Source organism: Mustelus asterias, chromosome 9 (genome assembly GCF_964213995.1).
Source record: "Mustelus asterias chromosome 9, sMusAst1.hap1.1, whole genome shotgun sequence".
Lineage (NCBI taxonomy): Eukaryota > Metazoa > Chordata > Chondrichthyes > Carcharhiniformes > Triakidae > Mustelus > Mustelus asterias.
Window position 1 is genome coordinate 91,005,927 of NC_135809.1, and position 23,744 is coordinate 91,029,670.

General features: G+C 44.7%; 1 protein-coding gene across 2 annotated transcripts in view; it reads right to left on the reverse strand.

Annotated features, from left to right (window-relative positions):
- The window catches only part of gtf2h1 (general transcription factor IIH, polypeptide 1), a 62,325-nt gene extending 43,832 nt beyond the window's left edge, over window positions 1-18,493 (reverse strand). Inside the window, exon 1 of one of the 2 annotated variants that reach the window (XM_078220516.1) lies at window positions 17,740-18,493. The gene's annotated coding sequence lies outside the window, so the exon portion shown is untranslated. Of the gene's footprint in view, window positions 1-2,651; window positions 2,673-17,739 lie in introns of those variants that run through there. The other variant, XM_078220517.1, reaches the window with a different exon arrangement.
- Window positions 18,494-23,744: the final 5,251 nt, after the last annotated feature.

Consider the following 23,744-nt stretch of genomic DNA (forward strand, 5'->3'; position numbering starts at 1 on the left):
CTCTCTTTCTCCTCCTTAAAATGATCCTCAAGATTGTTACAATATCAATAAAGACCAATAACTTTTTTTTTAAATTCAAATTTCCAATTAATGACCGAAAGGATGACACAAGATTTTACATTTTAAGACATTCACTGTAACAAAAGACAAAAAAAACACATACCTAAACACCATATTTGTAGGCAATTTATATTTTAAACTACAGAATGGAATACCCCTGCTTCCCCTTTATTTTTACCAGAGCCAAAAAAAAACACACTTCACAAGTATACATTACACTGTCCTTTGAGTAACATTCAATTCTCCCAGAATCAGAAAAAAAATAAGTTTACTTCAGCTCTTTTCCTTTCTCAGCCTGGTAACTTCTAATTCCAGCAGGCGTTCTGTAAAAAAAAAGGCTGTGGCTTCCAACCCGATTAAGTAAAAAAGAGCAGATTGCCAATCCAACGGTGGTTTCCACTCCATGGAAGTTCTGGGCCTAATTATCTTATAAACCTTAAAATTGCAACAAGATTTATCTCTTTGACCAAGCTTTTGGTCACTGAGGAAATTATAGTTCACACTACCTGGGTATTTCAATGTTCTAGGCAGTCTGTCAGGCCAGCAGATGATGAGCATCCATATAAACTATGGACTAAGATAAAGGATTGAAGGCAAATATGTTTCCATAGATAAAGAGGATAATAAATTGATTAGAAGAGATCAGGAGGTATAAGCATTTCTGCTGGGTTGAATGTGTGTAATTCTGTTGTCACTTTTATGTATCTTTGCTTCACCATGAATAATTGATCACTATATTTCATACACACCATCGAAGACAAAAATGGTAAACAAACATGAGTGAAAAAGAACAAGAATGTCAAGCCTGTCCCACCATTCAATACCGTCATGGCTGATCTTGGGCTTTAACTCCATTTTCATGCCCAATCCCCAAATCCCTCAATTCCCTGAGACCAAGGGCGGAATTTTACTGGCACGTCCGCCTGGGATTCATACAATCCTGCCCGAGGCCAACGGAGAATGCCGTTCTCCGAGCCTCGCCCGTTCCCCGGTAAAATTCTGGCCCTAAAGTCTGTCAAACCCAGCCTTAAATTCAACGATGGGGCATTCACAAGCACGTAGGATAGAGAATTTCAAAGGTTCACCTCCCTTTGAGTGAAGTAATCTCTCCTCATCTCAGTCCTGAATGAATCATAGAATCCTTACTGTACAGTAGGCAGCCATTCGGCCCATTGAGCCTGCACCAAGATCAATCCCACCCAAGCCTATCCCCGCAACCCCAGGTATTTACCCTGCTAATCCCCTTGACACTCGGGAATTTAGCTTGGCCAATCAACCTAGCCTGCACATCTTTGGAGTGTGGGAGGAAACCAAAGCATCCGGAGGAAACCCACGCAGACACGGGGAGAATGTGCAAACTCCACACAGTCGCCAGAGGCCAGAATTGAACCTGGCTCCCTGGTGCTTGTAAGGCAGCAGTGCTAACCACTGTGCCGCCCTGATTAAATGAGCAGCCCCTTACTCTAAGACTCGTTTTAGATTCTCCGACCAGCAGAAACAATCTCAATGGCTCAAGACCCTTCAGAATTTTGTAACTTTCAAAGAGATTGCCCCTCATTTTTCCAAACTCCAGAAAATATAAACCCAATTTACTCAGCCTCTCATCCCAGGGACCAAATTAGTGAACATTTGCTGTACTGACCTCCCCCCCTCCCCCCAGTGCAAGCATATCCTTCCTTAAACATGGAAACCAAAACGTCACACAGTATTCCAGTTCACCCTACAGCAGCACTCATAGGGAAATCATGAATATGGTGCCTCAATAAATACCTCATCTAATATTGTCAGAACTGTAAGTGTTTACAGTTGTTGTTTAAGGTAACAAGTCAAATTCAGACAGGAAAACAATGCAACGGTCACTTCTCCTAATATCCTTGAGGTTTAATGTCAACTTTTGTTTGATAATACTCCTGTGACATTTTGTGGGATGTTTTGCTATGAAATAGCACAATACAAATGTGATTTGTCTTTCCACCAGTAGTGACAGATCTGTAACTGTCACTGTTTCAGATTCACATGCGATTTCCTGTGTTTTTCACCAGCTACCCTGATACCACCCCACCAACCAATCTCCCCATTACACCATTAAATACCCCAACAATGCAATGCGATATATAAATAACCAATTTTGATCATTATAAAACTCCTGCACTTTCCAGTCAGAGTCTGTTGCACTATCCTTCTGCAGAGAGATTAGCAAACAGAACAATTAATCAACAAAGATAAATCAAACATGAGGTGGATAGAATACCAAATAAATTCCAAGAAGGCAAAAAGCAGCACAAAGAATAGAGTTCCATGGAAAAATAAGTTAGGGTTAACAATAATGATAAAAATAATGAGAACATAGAAAGTTAGTGACAACGTGAACAGGGAGGTTTGAAGCACAAAGAATTGGCAAAAATGCTCACGAGTAAACTTTATCGGCTTTGGAAAGTTAATAAAAAGTAAAAGAATTATAAAAGGAGGTCAGACTGTTTAGGAATGAAGGAAGAAATCTAAAGGTGGAGAATGAAGGAATGATAGAGACACAATATTTTTATTTTTACGTATGATGGTGGAAGTGACAGGGCCACAGTTTAACATCTCACCCAAAAATGGACACCTCTGAAAATGCAGCACTCCTTCAGCACTGCACAGGGTGTCAGGCTAGTTTTTTACTCTCCAGTCCTGGAGTGGAGCTTGAACCCACAACCTTCTGATAGCATGCAAGACTGTGTTAAAAAAATTCAGAAAGGAAATGTCTAAGGCTTTGACCACAATTTTTCAATTTTCCTCAGATATGCAAATACACAGTGCAAGTGAAAATTAGCCAATGTTCAAAATGGAAAAGATTTAACAAGTAATCATAAAATTGTCTAACATTAGTCATGGACAAGCATTTTGAAATAAAGAGAGTCAGCATTTTATCAAGAATATCCAGATGGATTTGTTACTGACCAGTCATGTTGGTTTTCTTCGTGAAGTGACTGATTGGGTAGATGTGGGGAATGCAGTAGATGTAATTTACATGAATTTCATAAAGCACTCAACAAGTTGTTTCAAGTCAGATTCCGGTACACAGTATATAAGGAAACACAACAGAGTGAACAAAGATTTGATAAAGGACAGAAATTAAGTTCTGACAAACCATTCAAAAGCATGAACAGTATGAGGTTCCTGTACTTGCATTATTGATCTAAGCTAGATTTCACTGCAACAAACTTCTTTGTTTCCATCGGAGTTCCTTTTTAATGGCGTGTGTTAACCACTGCCAAATAATATCTCTGGCACTGAAAATTAATTAACACAACATACGAGCTTCATTCCTTCAGCTCCCAAATGTTTTTAAAAATATATTTCTTTCTCTCTCTCCGACTTGACACAAAAGTCACTATTCCAACTTTGTTTCAGATCCTGCACTGTTCATTTGACAAGTCTTCAATCTGATTGATTGAATACACAGTCATTTGCCCTGAATGGGGTATTGTGCAGATTTGACCTTCCACTTACTTCAAGATCTCATTTAAATTAAACTGGTAAAGGCACATTCACCAGTTAAGCCAGTAAATTCTGACCCAATTCCTTGGGCAGCTATAGCCAAAAAAAAATGCTATATTAGTAAAATAACTTGAGTTATGATAAATTTGGACAAATTGTTACTCGGGCCAGGTAGGGTGTCCACTTTTAGAAAGGCTCACCAAGATGATACCAGGAATGGAAAACCATAGTTTTGAGACAAGCCTCAAAATATATCGACTATTTGTACTGAAACAGAGATAGCTAAGAAAACCTCTACAAGGGGCCTTTACAATTATGAAGAGCTTTGATAGAACAAATAGGGAAAGGCTATTTCCTTTGGTTTGGATAGTCAATTACAAGGCTGTGTTAAACTTACAATTGCCACTAAGAAAATGAAAGGAGGTCCTTATACAGTTAATAAGCATCAAACATGAGTCAGGAAATAGGAGCAGGAGTAGGTCAATTTACTCTTCGAGCCTGTTCTGCCATTCAACTAGATCATGGCTGATCTTCTACCTCAATGCCATTTTCCCCATACCCCTTGATATCTTTAATATTTAGAAATCTATTGATCTCTTGTCTTGAACGTACTTAATGTCTGAGCCTCAGTCCTCTGGTGTAGAGAAATCCAAAGATTCCCCACCCTCTGGAGGTGAAGAAATTCATCCTAATTTCAGTCCTAAATGGCTACCCCTTATTCTGAGACTGTGTCCTGTATTCTAGACACACACACACACCCCCCCCCCCCCCCGGCCCCCCCCCGGGCCGCACATTCTATGTATTATTTGAACACATGGTCTTTGTTCTCTCTCTATAACTTCTATTTCCTTGTGCACAACTTGCTCAGTGAAAGCTGCTGCTTATTAATTCTTTCCGAGCCACAACCCACAGCTTGATCAATGATGTTATTGCATTCTAATTGGCCTAAATGAGGCAAAGTTGTTTCTTAATTGATTTAAGGGGTGCTTGATCAGTCTGTGATTGGTCTATGTGGTGCATGATTAGTTTATAATTTGTTTCGCGAGGGTGACGGTCTTCTATTGATTTCATTTCCCATTGTCCCCTGACTGGCCCTCTAAGGTGTCAACTGATCATTAAAGTGTGTTTGTTACTTTACTTACATCTTGTTAAGAATGTTTCCTGATATCTTCCTTGCCCATTTGTTCAGGGTGGGGGAAATATGCTGTCATGCCCTCATGATTGATATCTTAAGCTCATCATCTCAGATTTCTGGTCTTAAATCAGCCCCTATCAATGACTGTATGTTTTGGACAGGTCATTGAAGGTTGATGTTACTTCTCTTTGTGGTTACTTGAAATTGCTTTACTTTTAAAACAAAGATTGAAAGTTACTTATAACCTTAAAACTAATAAATAAGTTTACAAAGTGGGTTATGTAGTTTACATATAGAATATAAGTGAGAATGGTTTTGATGTCTGCTTTTATTTGTGATAAGACAGCATGTGATCTCTAGGAGCATGGATTAATTGATCCGGATGTCTAATTGATCTATAGGTATCACCATGTCTTGTGGAACTTCATTAACACAGGCACTTATGTGTTTTTGAGAAATCTGCTTTGCCCTCTTTTTTAGGTCAAACCAAATAATAGTGTGTTTTTGTTGTATCTTGTCAATGCTTGGTATAAGGGGCATGGTGGCACAGTGGTTAGCACTGCTGCCTCACAGCTCCAGGGACCCAGCTTCAATTCCGGCCTTGGGTGACTGTGTGGAGTTTGCACATTCTCCCTGTGTCTGCATTGGTTTCCTCCAGGTGCTCCAGTTTCCTTCTACAGTCCAAAGACGTGCAGGTTAGGTGGATTGGCCAAGCTAAATCACCTATTAGTGTCCCAAGTTGTGTAGGTTTGGGGGATAAGCAGGGTAAATACGTGGAGTTGCGGGGATAGTGTGGGGGTGGGCCTGTATAAGATGCTCTGTTGAAAAGTGGGTGCAGACTCAATGGGTTGAATGGCCTCCTTCTGTGCTGTAGAGATTCAATGATTCTATGACTTAGTTACGGGCAGAGTGCTACAGTAGCTCTTCTGGCCTCTGCAGCACTGTGCCTGGAGAGGCTGGGAGAGCTGTCAGCTGAGGGTGTATGGAAGTTCTGCCAACTGCCAATCAATGCTCAAATGGCAGTGGACTTCTGAGACTCAGTGGGAGCATGTTATGCATTGACCCTCAGGATGGCAAGCACCTAACAATTCTATCCTATGTATTGATTCTTTAAAAGCTAGCCATTGTCCACCATTGTACCTTTTAGTATAGTCTCCCAAGCCACCACAGCCAATTTGCCCCTCATATCTTCATAATTTGCTTTGTTTAGATGCAAGACCTTAGTTTCAGATTGAACTACATTACTTTCAAACTTAATGTAAAATTCTATCATGTTATGGTCACTCTTCTCTCGAAGCTCCTTTACAACAGGATTCTTAATTAGCCCTTTCTCATTGCACAATACTAGATCTAAAATAGCTTGTTTTCTAGTTAGTTCCTCAAGATACTGTTGCAGAAAACCTTCATGTATAGATTCAAGGAAATCGTCTTCCACAGCATTATTTCTAATTAGGTTTGCCCAGTCTATACGCAAATTGATGTACCCCGTGATTACTGTATTACACTTGTAACATGCACATCTAATTTATACCGTGACCAATAGTACTGTTTGGTAGCCTATAAATAACAACTACTAATGTTTGCTGCCTCTTGCCGTTTCTTAATCTCACCCAAACTGATTCTACATCTTGACCTCCCAATCTAAAATACTGCTCTCATCCTTTATTAACAGCGCTACCTCCCTTTCCTTTTTTGCTTATCCGTCTTAAATGTCGAATATCCTTGAACATTGACTCAGCCTCTGTCACCACCCTGCAGTCACGTCTTTATGATGACCTATTTACTTCCAATTGTGTCATCAATTCATCTAACTTGTTGCAAATGCATTTAGAAAGAGTGCATTTAATTCTGTATCACTTTTCCCGACTATTTAGCATAAAGTTCCCTCAACACCCTAGTAATCATACTCACCAAAACAGTTTCCAGCACGGTTCAGGTGCAGACCATCCTAATGGTACAGCTCCCACTTTTACCAATACCGGTAACAGTGCCCCATGAATCGAAACCCATTTCTTCCACACCAATATTTGAGTCAGACATTTAAATCTCTAATCTTATTTACCCTACTCCAATTTGTTCATGGCTTGGGTATCAATCCAGAAATTATTCAGCAGACCTTCAGCAACGTGGCGTTTAATGCAAACAAAATGAATAGGAGCTCAAAGATGGCATACAACAACAGTTTTGATGTGACAATTTGTGGTCTCTAAAATGGTCTAGGCTGTGATGCCTGGTATGGTTCAGTACTCTCATTGTCAAGGTTTACCCATGAAGAATGACCATCTAGTGAAATACTGGAGAACACATATCGGTGGACCCTTACCCAAAGAGAAATGAAAACATGGGCAAAGAAAGAAAGGCACAGCTGCACCTGTAACTATCCTGTGGAGATCTATGCAGGAATGATCCCGGGGAAACAGTCCGAGTGAAAAGTTGTGCATTTCCAAATATTGCAAAGTCAAAAATTTCCCATTTTATAAAAAAGCTACAGAGGGTGGGTGTGTACCTGATTCCACAATGGTGCTCTAGGAATTAAGAGGCTGACCACCATCACCTATTTAAAAAGGTTACTTCCCAGTATTATTTGGCTGCTTACATCAAGGAGAAGCTTTTATTAAAAAAATATCAAAGGGGAAAAACTACAGCAGAGAGCAAGACAGCAAGTGTCCACTGAAACAACTGAGACATATACAACAGAAATGAAAGAGATGATGATTAAAAACTGGAATTGAAAGAATAAAGTGAAAAAATATGAAAAATTGAAGCTTGGTTAAAGAGAAAGAACAGAAATAAATTCACTTAAAGAGCAGCTGTGCCAGAACTGCTTGAAAATCAGTGATGTTTTTATAAAATATAAATCCACCTTTTGTCCTCCAACACCAGACAGTTCCAACTTCCCATCAATCAGCTGCTGACCTATTTAAATTCACACTGATTCTAAAGCTTGACTACACCACTGTCCACAGGTCAGCCCATTATATCTTTCTAGCATTTCTAGCTTTTATTTTGCCCCCCTCGACATCTTCCTTATTTTATCAACTACATGCTGTCCCAACACTTTCCAAATTAATTCCTTGAGATTAATATCTTTGTAGTCCCCAGGGGGTTCTCTTCTTGGAGATAAAACATAAGAAATAGAAGGGATAGGCCATTCAGCCCTTCAATTCTGTTTCATCTTTCAGCAAGATCATGGCTGACATTTTACCTCAACTCCACCTTCCCGCACTATCCCCATAACAACTTATGTCTTGAATATACGCAATAACTGGGCATCCACAGCTCTCTGAGGTAGAGAATTCCAAGATTCATAACACTTGATCAGTACAACAAATGGTTGCTACTTCAAACCCAAGCACTCAGACCTGCCTACTTTCCAATTCCATGTCTTGCCTTGCTCTTTTCCTGACATCCCTTGCCCTTTCTCTACCTCCCCAACACTATCCCCATCTCACCTTGGCCACCTGGTATTTCAACATCTCCAAAACCCTCTTGCTTCCCTGCTGAAAATCCTCATTCCTTCCAGTCGATGTACTGCTTCTTCTGACTCCATTCATACTCAACACTACATAACCAAAACACTCTTTTTCTACCTCATGTCATGTGTGTTCTAAAGATATAAAGGCACCAATCGCTCACAAGGGATTGAGCAAACACATTGTGGGTCAATTTATAAATTCTAGGCACATGTGAACACATATAATAGCATGAATGGAAAGCTTGAAAACTTCAGCAGCAGAGCTGTACCTGCTGTGTTCCGCTCCAGGCCAAAGTGAACCTGTGGCTGGGTCACATGACACACTTCCCTTAAAGTGATGACATGCTGCTATCGCTAAAACGCATATCACAACATCTAGTAAATGCTTTTATCACTTCAAGGCTCAACCTGCCTAACGTTCTCCTGCTGGTTCCCCTTCTTCTACCTTCTAGAATTACAATTCAGTCAGAATTGTATGTGGCGTCCACCCACATCCTGAATCACTCAAAACAGTACACTCCCTTTAGCAGACCCCATTATGTCCCAGTAGTCACTTATATCAATTCCCAAAATCTATTTCCTTGTCTTCAAATGCTTGTGCCCCCTTTCCACTATACTCAAGAGACTGACTTCAGCTATACACTTCTGAGAAGTTACTGCACCCTTACCAAAGAGGGAAGGTTTTCTGGGCTGTAGAATAAATGACGATTGTTTTGACAGTAGTCTTGACAGGCATTTTCAATTAAGATCCACAGCTACTTTAATAGAAAACAACTGCAAAAGTACTGATATTGAATATATGTGTAGCAAAATACCTGGATCTTCACTAATGTATCAATTCATGAAATAATATTTGACACAGGTTAAAGGACAACAGTGGCATTTGTATTAATTGTAAAACTAAAAGATAGGACTGTACAAGAGGTATAAAATATATAATATAAAAGATGAACTATCAAGATAAATCAATATAAAAACTCAGTCAGACCACTGAGCAATCGCAGCATGTCATCACTTTAAGGGAAGTGTGTCATGTGACCCAGCCACAGGTTCACTTTAGCCTGGAGCGGAACACAGCAGGTACAGCTCTGCTGCTGAAGTTTTCAAGCTTTCCATTCATGTTATTATATATGTTCACATGTGCCTAGAATTTATAAATTGGAATACTATGTATAATTTTAGACTTTCTACAGGAAAGATATTGAGGCTCTAAAGAGATTTCAATATATATTCACGAAAATGCCATCTGGACTGCAGAAATACAATACCAAGGAAGACAAAAATGAGGCTGTTTTAATTACAACTGAAGAGATTACAGTGTGATTTGATGAAGACCTTCAAAATATTTAAGGGATGGGATACAGTAGATAAAAACAAGACTTTTTCCAACTCTTGGGGAATCTTGAATGAGGAGACAGATATGATTAAATGTAAATAGTACGGACAAAGAGTAGGTGATTCTTCAAAAAGATATAACAGTTGCAAACTCAGGAATGTATTACCATAGTTAGTTACTGAAGTACAGACCATATCAACATTTAAGAATTGGTTAGATAGATGGTTGCGGGAAAAGGGGAGAAAGGGGTTTTGTAACAGGATTAGGGCAATTATTTATGTGAAGTATAAAAACTAACATGGACTGGTTAGGTCAAATAGTCTAGTTCCCTGCTGTAGTTTCTACCTGATTCTATACTTGTACTCTTCAGTTCTCTAGTACTGACCTCTTCTTTGTATCTCATTACGAGCTGCTCCTCCAATTACTCAGCTCTCAAACATTCTCCATAAATCCCTCTGCCATATCATCTCCCTACGTACTTTTGAAAGTCTCCTGCATTTCGTCTAAATCTCTCACTCCAACTGCACCAGTCTCCTTCCCTGCTCGCTCATGTGTGCATTTTGTCTTCTTAATTTACACCTTATGATTGTCACATCTTTCTAAACTGAGAGACATTACATAAATGCAAGCTGTTGTTACTGGTGATGTGCCTGCCTGGATTCTGTTATCTCACCTACTGCAGCATAGGTAGAAAAATACAGCAGCGGCTGCATTTCTACCTAATTCACTTGCCCTGATTATTGATTTTATTTTGTGCTGCTGGCTGGGATTTCAGTTCAGACTGGAGGGCTGAAAGGTCAGCATCCAAACCATAGCAAAAGCCAGTTTGACACAACCCACTTAACTGGGAAGTCTCAACATTCGCTATGACCACATGGTCCAAGATCTCAAAGCAATCTAGTCTACAACTATGGTTTTAACCATGTCATAGCGCTTACAAAGGTCGATGTAGTTAAATCTTGCTCTGACTGCTGTGTAGTTGTCAATACAATTTCAGTAAAACAAAGAACAAAGAACAAAGAACAATACAGCACAGGAACAGGCCCTTCGGCCCTCCAAGCCCGCGCCGCTCCCCGGTCCAGGATTGAATCCTGAATCCAGGATCCCCGCCCAATTTTCCAGCCTATCTACATACCAATATCCTATCCACCGAGCTGTCCCTCACAGATACGATGCTTTGTTCATTACAACCTATTAACTTACCCCCACCCCCCCATTCCAGACCATGTGATCTCCAGGGAGAGGCGAAAACCCAGAGTGAAAAACCCCAGGGCCAATATGGGGAAAAAAAATCTGGGAAATTCCTCTCCGACCCCCTGAGGCGATCGAAACGAGTCCAGGAGATCACAATGGCCCCGATCGGAAAATGCTTCCCAACCCTAGTCATTTCCACTTCCACGAACACCATATGAATTCCCTGCCCCCGAGACAGGTTCCCAACTATCCGCAGTCTCACTCTGTACTGGCACCAGCAAGATGATCGTAGAATGAAGCCTTGAAACGAGAAACCAGGAACAATTAGCCCGCGCCGCTCCCTGGTCCAAACTAGACCACTCTTTTGTATCCCTCCATTCCCACTCCGTTCATATAGCTGTCTAGATAAGTCTTAAACGTTCCCAGTGTGTCCGCCTCCACCACCTTGCCCGGCAACACATTCCAGGCCCCCACGACCCTCTGTGTGAAATATGTCCTTCTGATATCTGTGTTAAACCTCCCCCCCTTCACCTTGAACCTATGACCCCTCGTGAACGTCACCACCGACCCGGGGAAAAGCTTCCCACCGTTCACCCTATCTATGCCTTTCATAATTTTATACACCTCTATTAAGTCTCCCCTCATCCTCCGTCTTTCCAAGGAGAACAACCCCAATTTCCCCAATCTCTCCTCATAACCAAGCCCCTCCATACCAGGCAACATCCTGGTAAACCTCCTCTGTACTCTCTCCAAAGCCTCCACGTCCTTCTGGTAGTGTGGCGACCAGAACTGGACGCAGTATTCCAAATGCGGCCGAACCAACGTTCTATACATCTGCAACATCAGACCCCAACTTTTATACTCTATGCCCCGTCCTATAAAGGCAAGCATGCCATATGCCTTCTTCACCACCTTCTCCACCTGTGACGTCACCTTCAAAGATCTGTGGACTTGCACACCCAGGTCCCTCTGCGTCTCTACACCCTTTATGGTTCTTCCATTTATCGTGTAGCTCCTCCTTACATTATTCCCACCAAAATGCATCACTTCGCATTTATCAGGATTGAACTCCATCTGCCATTTCCTTGCCCAAATTTCCAGCCTATCTATATCCTTCTGTAGCCTCTGACAATGTTCCTCACTATCTGCAAGTCCTGCCAGTTTTGTGTCGTCCGCAAACTTACTGATCACCCCAGTTACTCCTTCTTCCAGATCATTTATATAAATCACAAACAGCAGAGGTCCCAATACAGAGCCCTGCGGTACACCACTAGTCACAGGCCTCCAGCCGGAAAAAGACCCTTCCACTACCACCCTCTGTCTTCTATGACCAAGCCAGTTCTCCACCCATCTAGCCACCTCCCCCTTTATCCCATGGGATCCAACCTTTTTCACTAGCCTACCATGAGGGACTTTGTCAAATGCTTTACTAAAGTCCATATAGACAACATCCACGGCCCTTCCTTCGTCAACCATTTTGGTCACTTCTTCAAAAAACACCACCAGGTTCGTGAGGCATGACCTCCCTCTCACAAAACCATGTTGACTATCGTTAATGAGTTTATTCCTTTCTAAATGCGCATACATCCTATCTTTAAGAATCTTCTCCAACAACTTCCCCACCACGGACGTCAAGCTCACCGGCCTATAATTACCCGGGTTATCCTTCCTACCCTTCTTAAATAACGGGACCACATTGGCTATCCTCCAATCCTCTGGGACCTCACCTGTGTCCAGTGACGAGACAAAGATTTGCGTCAGAGGCCCAACTATTTCACCTCTCGTCTCCCTGAGCAGCCTTGGATAGATTCCATCAGGCCCTGGGGATTTGTCAGTCTTTATATTCTCTAACAAACCTAACACTTCCTCCTTTGTAATGGAGATTTTCTCCAACGGTTCAACACTCCCCTCCGAGACACTCCCAGTCAACACATCCCTCTCCTTAGTGAATACCGACGCAAAGTATTCATTTAGGATCTCCCCTACCTCTTTGGGCTCCAAGCATAAGTCCCCACTTTTGTCCCTGAGAGGTCCGATTTTTTCCCTTACAACCCTTTTGTTCCTAACGTATGAATAAAATGCCTTGGGATTCTCCTTAATCCTGTCTGCCAAGAACATTTCGTGACCCCTTTTTGCTCTTCTAATTCCCCGTTTGAGTATTTTCCTACTTTCATTATACTCCTCCAGAGCTCCCTCCGTTTTTAGCTGCTTGGACCTAACATACGCCTCTCTTTTCCTTTTGACCAGTCCCTCAATTTCCCTGGTTATCCACGGTTCTCTAATCCTATCCTTCCTATCCTTCTTTTTTACAGGCACATGCTTGTCCTGTAGCCCTAACAACCGTTCCTTAAAAGACTGCCACATACCAGATGTGGATTTACCCTCCAACAGCCTCTCCCAATCAAGAGCTGCCAATTTCTGCCTGATCCCAATAAAGTTAGCCTTCCCCCAATCCAACACCTTACCCTTGGGACACCACTCATCCTTTTCCATCACTATCCTAAAGCTAACAGAATTGTGGTCACTATTTGCCACATGTTCCCCGACCAAAACTTTGAAGACCTGACCGGGCTCATTCCCCAGCACCAGGTCCAGTATAGCCCCCTCTCTAGTTGGGCTGTCCACATATTGTTCCAACGAACCCTCCTGTACACATTTTACAAATGCCTCACCATCCAGAGTCCCTGCCCTCAGCGATTTCCAGTCTATACCAGGGAAATTGAAGTCTCCCACTACAACAACCCTATATTTCCTGCACCTATCCAGTATCTCCTGACATATCCATTCTTCCACTTCCCTTGGGCTGTTGGGGGGCCTGTAGTACACCCCCAACATAGTGACTGCGCCTTTCCTGTTTCTAAGCTCCACCCAGAGTGACTCGCTACACGACTCCTCCGAATTGTCCTCCCTCTGCACCGCTGTAATATGCTCTCCAACCAATACCGCTACTCCCCCACCTCTTTTGGCCCCTCCTCTGTCTCGCCTAAAACACTTGTACCCTGGAATATTCAGCTGCCAGTCCTGTCCCTCTTTCAACCAAGTCTCCGTCACCGCAACCACATCCAAATTCCTCGTGCGCATTAAGGCCCCAAGTTCGTCTGTTTTACCTGCTACGCTCCTTGCATTGAAGTATAAGCACTCCAGACCCCCAGGCTCAGTGAGGTCGTCCTCCCCCAGAGTGCTCTTCTTCTTTGCCAGCCTTGTCCCAGCCCCAAGCTCGTCCCCAGCCACCACACTTATAGACCTAATAGTTTGATCCCCACCCCCCTGCCATACTAGTTTAAACCCCCCCCGAACTGCATTAGCAAAGCTCCCAGCCAGGATATTTGTGCCCTTCCAACTTAGTTGTGACCCCTCCCTCTTGTACAGGTGCCATCCTCTCCTGAAAACCTCCCATTGGTCTATGAAAATAAAGCCCTCCCTCCTGGACCAGTCCTTTAGCCAGGCATTCATTTGAACCAACTCCCTATTCTTATCCTCAGTGGCACGAGGCATTGGGAGCAGCCCAGAGATGGCCACCCTAGTGACCCTACTTTTTAACCTATTTCCCAACTCCCTGAATTGCTCCCTTAGGACCCCCCTACTCTTCCTATCTACGTCATTTCCACCAATGTGTATAATGACATCCGTTTCTTTATCTTCCCCTTTTAAAATGCCTCCTATCCGCTCGGAGACATCCGTGACCCCAGCACCAGGTAGGCAGACTACCATCCTGGAGTCCCGTTCGCCCCCACAGAATCGCCTGTCTGTCCCTCTAACTGACGCATCCCCCACCACTATCGCTCTCCTAACCCCTCTCTTCCCTTTCCGGGCCACAGAGCCTGACTGTGTGCCAGTGACCTGGTCACTGTGTCTTACCCCTGGAGAGGCACACTCCTCCACACTATCTAAAACAATGTACCTGTTTTGGAGTGGGACAACCACAGGTGACCCTTCTTCTAACTGTCCACACATTGGTCTACATTATGTTTTTCTATTAGGTGTACACTCTATTCCAGGAATACGGGAGGCAATGGCCTAGTGATGTTATCACTAGACTGTTAATCCAGAAACTCAGCCAATATTCTGGGGACCCGAGTTCAAATCTTGCCACAATAGACGGTGGGATTTGAATTCAATAAAAGGTATCTGGGATAAAAGAATTTACTGATGACCATGAAACTATTGTCGATTTTCAGAAAAACTCATCTGGTTCACTAATTTCCTTTAGGGAAGGAAATCTGCCATCCTTTACCTGGTCTGGTCTGCATGTGACTCCAGAGCCACAGCAATGTGGTTGAATCTCAACTGCCCTTGATGAGCAATAAATACTGGCCAACCAATGTCCCACAAATGAATTTTAAAAACTGGCATACCATTAACAGTACATTACTTGGGTATACTTGCACATTAATCTGCACTCTTTCATGTTAAGAAATGATATGTTTGGTATGAGTTCAATCCTGGGTATGTAGTATTATATGTACAATCTGCTGAAGCTTATCAGGCGTGCACTCTCTCCAGGATATGGTGCCATACCAGTAGTTATACATTACTTGCATACTGCTCGAGAAAAAAGGGAGGACTTACATCTATAACCACAGGATGTCCAAAAGTGCTTTACAACCATATCAGGTACTTCTAAAGCACAGTCACTATGCTAATGTAAGAAATTGGCAGCCAATTTGCACATTGCAAGGTTCTACAAACAGGAATCATCAGATTTTTTGCTTTAGTGATATAGTTTGAGGTATAAATATTAGCCAGGGAGAGCTGCTCTTATCAATGTCACAGGATCTTTTACACCATCTAAGAGCATAAATGGGTTCACAGTTTAACATTATTCAAAACGCAGCATCTCCAATATTGCAGCACTTCTCTGTACTGCACTGGGATGTCAACTAAACTTTTGTATTCAAGTAGCTGGTGTGAGACTTGAACCCGCAACCTTCCAAGTCAGAGGTAAGAATGCTATCACTGATCCGCAACCAACACTCTGCCCAGGCTAAAATGCCACAGTTCCACCATATGGGACAATGGACAGGAAAACACTGCCACTAACCCCGGTCCATGACAGGTGGTGTCCCACACTCAAAGATCCTCCTAAAACATACTTCACCAGGTCTTCTTTGGCCATCCCTCTTACTCTTCCATCTGATGGCACCCATTTTACTACCACACTGATGAGGCATATGTCTGGGAGGCAAAATGCGAGTCTGTCAGCCTTTGTAATCTCTGTCACAATGACCAGCAGGCACCTCTGACCAGTCTTTTGGCGTACTTCTTCATTGGTGATCCTGTCTCTCCATTTGATATTCAAGATTTTACATAGGAAACATCGGTGAAAGATGCTCAATTTACATTACACCTTTGCTGTTCTCTTGCTGACACAGATTGTAGTTGGAACTACTACAGCCATGTAGAATTGCAGCCTTGTGGGTATGTTGATGGCGTTGAATGCCCAGACTGTATGGGGCCCACCGATGCTGCTTTGCCAATTCTTGCATGGATATCGATCTCTAAGTCACCTTCCCTGCTGATGTTGCCTCCCAAGTATGAGAAGTGGTCAACGTACTCAAAATTTTGTTGCCCAATGGTGATGGAAGAGCTTTGTCGCTGTCCAGTCATCATTCTCTTGGTCTTCTTGCAGCTGATGCTTGGCCAACCTTGGTGCGACTGCTCTCAAGACCGGTGGTCACATCTTGGAATGTGCACGATTCTTTGGCCAGCAAGATGTTGTCATCTACGAAATCCAGGTTTGTCAACCAGTGATGTTGCCATGAGATGCAAAAGTCTGTACCCATCATTGCCTTCTTCCTTCATGATTAAATCAATAACCACAGGGGAAACGAATGAGGAGAGTGTGTAGCCTAGCTGCACTGCTATGATGATGTTGTAGGAGCACGTAGTTTGCACGCTGGATAATGCACTGAAGATGTTAACATGGCATAATGGGCTGCCATCCTGTCTTGCAATATACCAGAGTGACTATTGATGGATATTATTGAAAGCCTTTTGAAATCAATGAGACTGGCACATTCAGCCCTGCTACATATGTTGCTGAGCATAAAGATTTGCTACTTCAGTAACCTGCCTGTTCTTCTCAAAGGCTACTGCCTGCTTCTATAAATATAAAAGCAAAATACTGCAGATCATAGAATCCCTACAGTGCAGAAGGAGGCCATTGAGCCCATTGAGTCTGCACCAACCACAATCCTACCCAGGCCTTAATCCCCATAACCTCATGCATTTATCCAAGCTAATTCGACTGACATTAAGGGGCAATTTAGCATGGCCAATCCACCTAAACCGCACATATTTGGACTGTGGGAGGAAACTGGAACACCTAGTGGAAACCCATGCAGACAGGGGGAGAATGTGCAAATTCCACATAGACGGTGACCCAAGCCGGGAATCGAACCAGAGTCCCTGATGCTGAGAGGCAGCAGTGCTAACCATTGTGCCACCCATGTTGGAATCTAAAATAAAAACATAAAATGCTGGAAAATCTCAGCAGATCTGACAGCATCCGTGAAGAGGGAATAGAGCCAACGTTTCATGTCCGGATGACCCTTCGCCAGAGCAGATGAAGGGTCATCCAGACTCAAAACCTTGGCTCTGTACAGTCTACTTCTGTTTTCAATCTGCTGAGCAGCACTGTGCTGAAAACCTTGCCAGGAGCCAGGTAGTGACGGCAATGTTACACTACTGCAGTCACTGAGGTTCCCTTTCTTTGGAAGCTCGATGATTATTCCTTGCCTCCAGTCATCCAGGACGTCCTCCGCATGGCACACTACTTTATGTACACTCAATACTTATGTATACACTACATCCTTGATAGACTGGAACACTATTAGTCATATGATATACTGACATATTGTTAGATGTACGTTCTATTCCAGGTATAAGGCACACAATACGTGACACACTATCAGCCGTGCACACTACCCCAGGGGCATTATCAGAAACAGTCTATTGCGGATATACAATCACAGTTTATGTAACAGACTATTAGATACAGACACTATTCCGGGTGTGCTGCTGAGCCCACGTCCTACACCGGATCTATTACTGCCATACCTGTTCTTCTCCCGTTCCCAGGTTCTTGCTAATTTCTCCTCCTTTCAGGCTCCAGCTCCAAACTCGACTCCAACTTCTGACATCCAGCAGCACCGGCACCTCCCCTCTCTGTGGACCCCCCGGAACTCTGCACCCGCACAAGAGGCCCGCGGACAAAGGTTCCTAGCGGCACGTGACCGGCAATGACGCGCAGGCGCCGAGCCGGCGGAGTGACAGCATCTCAGTCCCGCCGGAGGTGGGGGCGGTTTTCAGGCCGGCGCGCCTCACACCTCCCCCCTCCGGGAACCTGTGTCCCGCCCGAGCCCGCCCCAAGGCCGGAGCACCTCACCTCCTTCCCCCGGAGCCTGCCGCAGGCTCTGAGCGACCTCAACCTTGGAGCCCGCCCCGAGTACCTCGCCCCAGGCCCTGAGTTACCTCCCCCTCCCGGAGCCTGTCCCAGGCCCTGAGCTAACTCCCCCTCCCGGAGCCTGTCCCAGGCCCTGAGTTACCTCCCCCTCCCGGAGCCTGTCCCAGGCCCTGAGTTACCTCCCCCTCCCGGAGCCTGTCCCAGGCCCTGAGCTAACTCCCCCTCCCGGAGCCTGTCCCAGGCCCTGAGCTAACTCCCCCTCCCGGAGCCTGTCCCAGGCCCTGAGTTACCTCCCCCTCCCGGAGCCTGTCCCAGGCCCTGAGTTACCTCCCCCTCCCGGAGCCTGTCCCAGGCCCTGAGTTACCTCCCCCTCCCGGAGCTTGTCCCAGGCCCTGAGTTACCTCCCCCTCCCGGAGCTTGTCCCAGGCCCTGAGCTACCTCCCCCTCCCGGAGCCTGTCCCAGGCCCTGAGTTACCTCCCCCTCCCGGAGCCTGTCCCAGGCCCTGAGCTACCTCACCCTCCCGGAGCCTGTCCCAGGCCCTGAGCTACCTCCCCCTCCCGGAGCCTGTCCCAGGCCCTGAGCTACCTCCCCCTCCCGGAGCCTGTCCCAGGCCCTGAGTTACCTCCCCCTCCCGGAGCCTGTCCCAGGCCCTGAGCTACCTCCCCCTCCCGGAGCCTGTCCCAGGCCCTGAGTTACCTCCCCCTCCCGGAGCCTGTCCCAGGCCCTGAGTTACCTCCCCCTCCCGGAGCCTGTCCCAGGCCCTGAGTTACCTCCCCCTCCCGGAGCTTGTCCCAGGCCCTGAGTTACCTCCCCCTCCCGGAGCCTGTCCCAGGCCCTGAGCTACCTCCCCCTCCCGGAGCCTGTCCCAGGCCCTGAGTTACCTCCCCCTCCCGGAGCCTGTCCCAGGCCCTGAGTTACCTCCCCCTCCCGGAGCCTGTCCCAGGCCCTGAGTTACCTCCCCCTCCCGGAGCTTGTCCCAGGCCCTGAACTACTTCCCCCTCCCGGAGCCTGTCCCAGGCCCTGAGCTACCTCACCCTCCCGGAGCCTGTCCCAGGCCCTGAGCTACCTCCCCCTCCCGGAGCCTGTCCCAGGCCCTGAGCTACCTCCCCCTCCCGGAGCCTGTCCCAGGCCCTGAGTTACCTCCCCCTCCCGGAGCCTGTCGCAGGCCCTGAGTTACCTCACCCCCGGAGCCTGTCCCAGGCCCTGAGCTACCTCCCCCTCCCAGAGCCTGTCCCAGGCCCTGAGCTACCTCCCCCTCCCGGAGCCTGTCCCAGGCCCTGAGTTACCTCCCCCTCCCGGAGCCTGTCCCAGGCCCTGAGTTACCTCCCCCTCCCGGAGCCTGTCCCAGGCCCTGAGCTACCTCCCCCTCCCGGAGCCTGTCCATGGCCCTGAGCTACCTCCCCCTCCCGGAGCCTGTCCCAGGCCCTGAGCTGCCTCCCCCTCCCAGAGCCTGTCCCAGGCCCTGAGTTAACTCTCCCTCCCGGAGCCTGTCCCAAGCCCTGAGTTAACTCTCCCTCCCGGAGCCTGTCCCAGGCCCTGTGTTATCTCCCCCTCCCGGCGCCTGTCCCAGGCCCTGAGCTACCTGACCCCGAAGCCTGTCCCAGGCCCTGAGTTACCTCCCCCTCCTCCGCGGAGCCTGCCCAGAGCTACCTCATCCCCAGAGGCCGACCCCGAGCTACCTAATACCCATTACATTGCATAATGTTATTACATAACAGAAATAGAAGGTAACCTAGAATCCAATAAAAGAGAGGAAATTAGGGGTTAGGATATCAGCGGAGGAAAATGTACTGGAGAAGCTCGAGGGACTAAAATCCAATACATCTCTATAAGGCCTGATGGTCTACGGGCCAAAGGTTGTAAAAAGATAGCTGCAGAGATGCTGGATATGAATTTGCAAAATTACCTAAAATCTGGAAAGATCCAAACAGATTGCAATTTAGCAAATGTGTAACACTGCTGTTCAAGAAAGCAGGGAGAGAAAACAGGGGACTTGGGCCAGTTGACCTGGAAAGTGCTGGAGTCTCATAAAGAAATTTTAATGCATTTAGAAAAAATAATATTAGAAGTCAACATGGTTTTATGTTAGCGAAATTCTGTTTGACAAATTTAGAGTGTTTTGAGGATCAAACCAGTAGATGTAGCATACTTGGATTTCCTAAAGGGGTTCAATAAGATGCCACGCAAGACGTGAATACACAAGATAAGGGCTCCTGGAGTTGAAAGTGATATCCATTTGTAAGTTTCTTAGGTTGAAAGTCGCAAATAAGATACTAAAGGTGTTGACTACTGGTTGATGAGTCTAACTACTAAATTACATAGTTAAATGAGCTTTGAGACTCAGCGTCACGTACTGTTTTTGCCATGTGCTACTGTCATTGCTGTCCAATCCAAACAGTGGAAGACAGCAAACCATCCACCACATCACAGAAGAGTGCCCAATGCACAGATTCAGTGGAGGCCTATCCACATTCAATACAGCAGGACCAAAAGAAACTGCTCATCTTAGGGACTTTGCATTCACTGAATAAATAAAATCCAAACAGCAATCAACAGCAGGGATCGGTACTGGGGCCTCAACTATTTACCATTTATATAGACAATCTGGAGGAGGGGACTGAGTGTAGGGTAACAAAGTTTGCAGACGACACAAAGGTAAGTGGAAAAGTGAATCGTGTGGAGGGCGTAGAAGGTCTGCAGAGAGATTTGGACAGGCTGAGTGAGTGAGCGAGGATCTGGCAGATGGAGTATAACGTTAACAAATGCGAGGTTATTCACTTTGGAAGAAATAATAGCAAATTGGATTATCTAAATGGAAAGAAATTACAACATGCTGCTGTGCAGAGGGACTTGGAGGTCCTTGTGCATGAGACGAAAAAACCCAGTCTGCAGGTGCAACAGGTGATCAAGAAGGCAAATGGGATGTTGGCCTATATGGCAAGGGGGATAGAATATAAAAGCAGAGATGTCTTGCATCTGTACAGGGCATTGGTGAGGCCGCAGCTGGAATACTGTGTGCAGTATTGGTCCCCTTATTTGTGGGAGGATATATTGGCCTTGGAGGGAGTGCAGAGAAGGTTCACCAGGTTGATACCAGAGATGAGGGGTGTTGATTATGAGGAGAGACTGAGCAGATTGGGTTTGTACTCGTTAGAATTTAGAAGGCTGAGGGGGGGATCTCATAGAGACCTATAAGATAATGAAGGGGCTGGATAGGGTAGAGGTGGAGAGATTCTTTCCACTTAGAAAGGAAGCTAGAACTAGAGGGCACAGCCTCAAAATAAAGGAGGGTCAGTTTAGGACAGAGTTGAGGAGGAACTTCTTCTCTCAGAGGGTGGTGAATCTCTGGAATTCTCTGCCCACTGAAGTGGTGGAGGCTACCTCGTTGAATATGTTTAAATCACGGATAGATGGATTCCTGATCGGTAAGGGAATTAGGGGTTATAGGGATCAGGCAGGTAAGTGGAACTGATCCACTTCAGATCAGCCATGATCTTATTGAATGGCGGGGCAGGCTCGAGGGGCTAGATGGCCTACTCCTGCTCCTATTTCTTATGTTCTTAACCCATTACAGTCTAATTATTACAACCTATTACTGGGCTAATTGCTGCAAACATATTTAGCTGAACCAAGATGATAGCTGGGAAATCAGAAACTATTAGTTTCTGGAGTAGTGAGAGTGGCTGCTGAAGCATAGCTGCTGTGCTGCTGCATTATGGTTGTTGGTTAGCTATATCTATAATGCAGATAGCTCAACTTAATAAATCCCTTATGAACCTTGCATAAACTCTAAATTATAGATAATTTTCTGTGCTTCTAAGTTACTGATCGTTTGGCTTTGTGTACTACAACTGAAATATAAATATCTGTCGTAAGTTAAGGTCCTCACAAAGATATCTTTAAATTTTTATTTAGCAAAATTTAAAACAAGATTCAGTGAATCGGCTCGTCACCTCACCAATGATAAAGAAAGGATGACACATTACAATTAAATAATATGCAGCATTAAATGCAGCATTTAGGGTAGTGTGGTGGCACAGTGGTTAGCACTGCTGCCTCACAGCACCAGGGACCCGGGTTCAATTCTGGCCTTAGGTTACTGTCTGTGTGGAATTGGCACGTTCCCTCTGTGTGTTGGTTCCTCTGGGTGCTCCAGTTTTCTCCCAAGGTGTGCAGGTTAGGTGGATTGGCCATGCTAAATTGTTCCTTAGTGTCCCAAGATGTATAGGTTAGGGGAATTAGTGGGGTAAAAATGTGGGATTACAGGGACAGGCCTGGGTAAGATGCTCTGTCAGAGGGTTAGTGCAGACTTAATGGGCCTAATGGCCTCCTGCACTGTAGGGATTCTATGAAATGACAAAGTTCAAGGTAGGAAAAGGCATTTGGACTATATAATCATCCTATCATGAACTTCCCTTTAATTAATAAATCACCAAATTCTTCTATAAATCAAAGTGTTATTAATCTTGAATTTGTCAATTATTCTTAAATAATTTCAATCCATTGCCCTTGATGCTGTTTGCTGTACGAGTCTGTTCCATACATCTTGAAAGACATTCTTCAATCTAATTGACTGACATTTGTAAGTAACAGGTTATGTTGATGAAGATGATCAACTCAAAGCTCACTTCCGAATATTAGTCAAGATATAAAACGAATCTTCTTCATTCTAAACTGGTAATCTGAATATTCTGAGCCCTTACTGGGTTTCCCGCCTTTATTGGCACAGTCTATTAAACTGTCAGTAGCAACCTCAGAGTTCCTCATCTCTCTGCAGCTATCATCTGATGGAAACGCAGTTAACATAGGTACCTAAGCACCAAATTTGTATGCCTGCACCTCAGACAAAGAGCATTTATATACCTGCCATGGACGACATTCTGAGGAATATTCCAAAAGGTGAGAGGCTACTCATCTTGGCTGATTCCAACACATGTATTGAGGGCAGACAATGATTTATGGCCAATATGCTTCAACATGGGATGGGAAGGATCAATGATAATGGACAAATCTTTCTTGCACTTTGTGCATTGAAGGAACTCTGCATCACGAACACCTTTCTCACATCGCCACAAAGTCTGGATATTAACACCAACTAGACCTGGTCATCATGAGGAGATGTGATCTACCCAGTGTTCCGCACACCCAAACCTACCACAATGCAGATCGTGACACCAACCATATTCTTGTCAGCAGCAGAATGAAGGTACACCCCATAAATCTCACAGTTCCAAACGGGACAGACTGCCACCACCAAAGGTTTACTGGGAAGCGCCTGTGCTGGTATTAATGATATCACTAAGCTCAATCATCTAGGAAGCAGCAGAAGCAACATTTGATAAAGACAGAAACACAACAAGGACAGGTTTGAGACTTACTTTGGCTGAGATATCTGTCATTGATGCAAAAAAATCACATGAAACACAATATGCACCCAACAGCTAAAACACTACATGACCTAAAAGTAGCTAAGATAACATTCCAAAGGCAGGGTGATACTACACAAACGTTGAATCAAATTATATCAAGCAGTAGGCAACATTTGTGAGAGACAGGATAAATTGTCACTTAGAAAGAGACAGATTGATCAGGGATAGTATGGTTTTACTAGGAGAAGATCATGTCTTACTAATGTAATGTAATTTTTTGAGGAAGTAA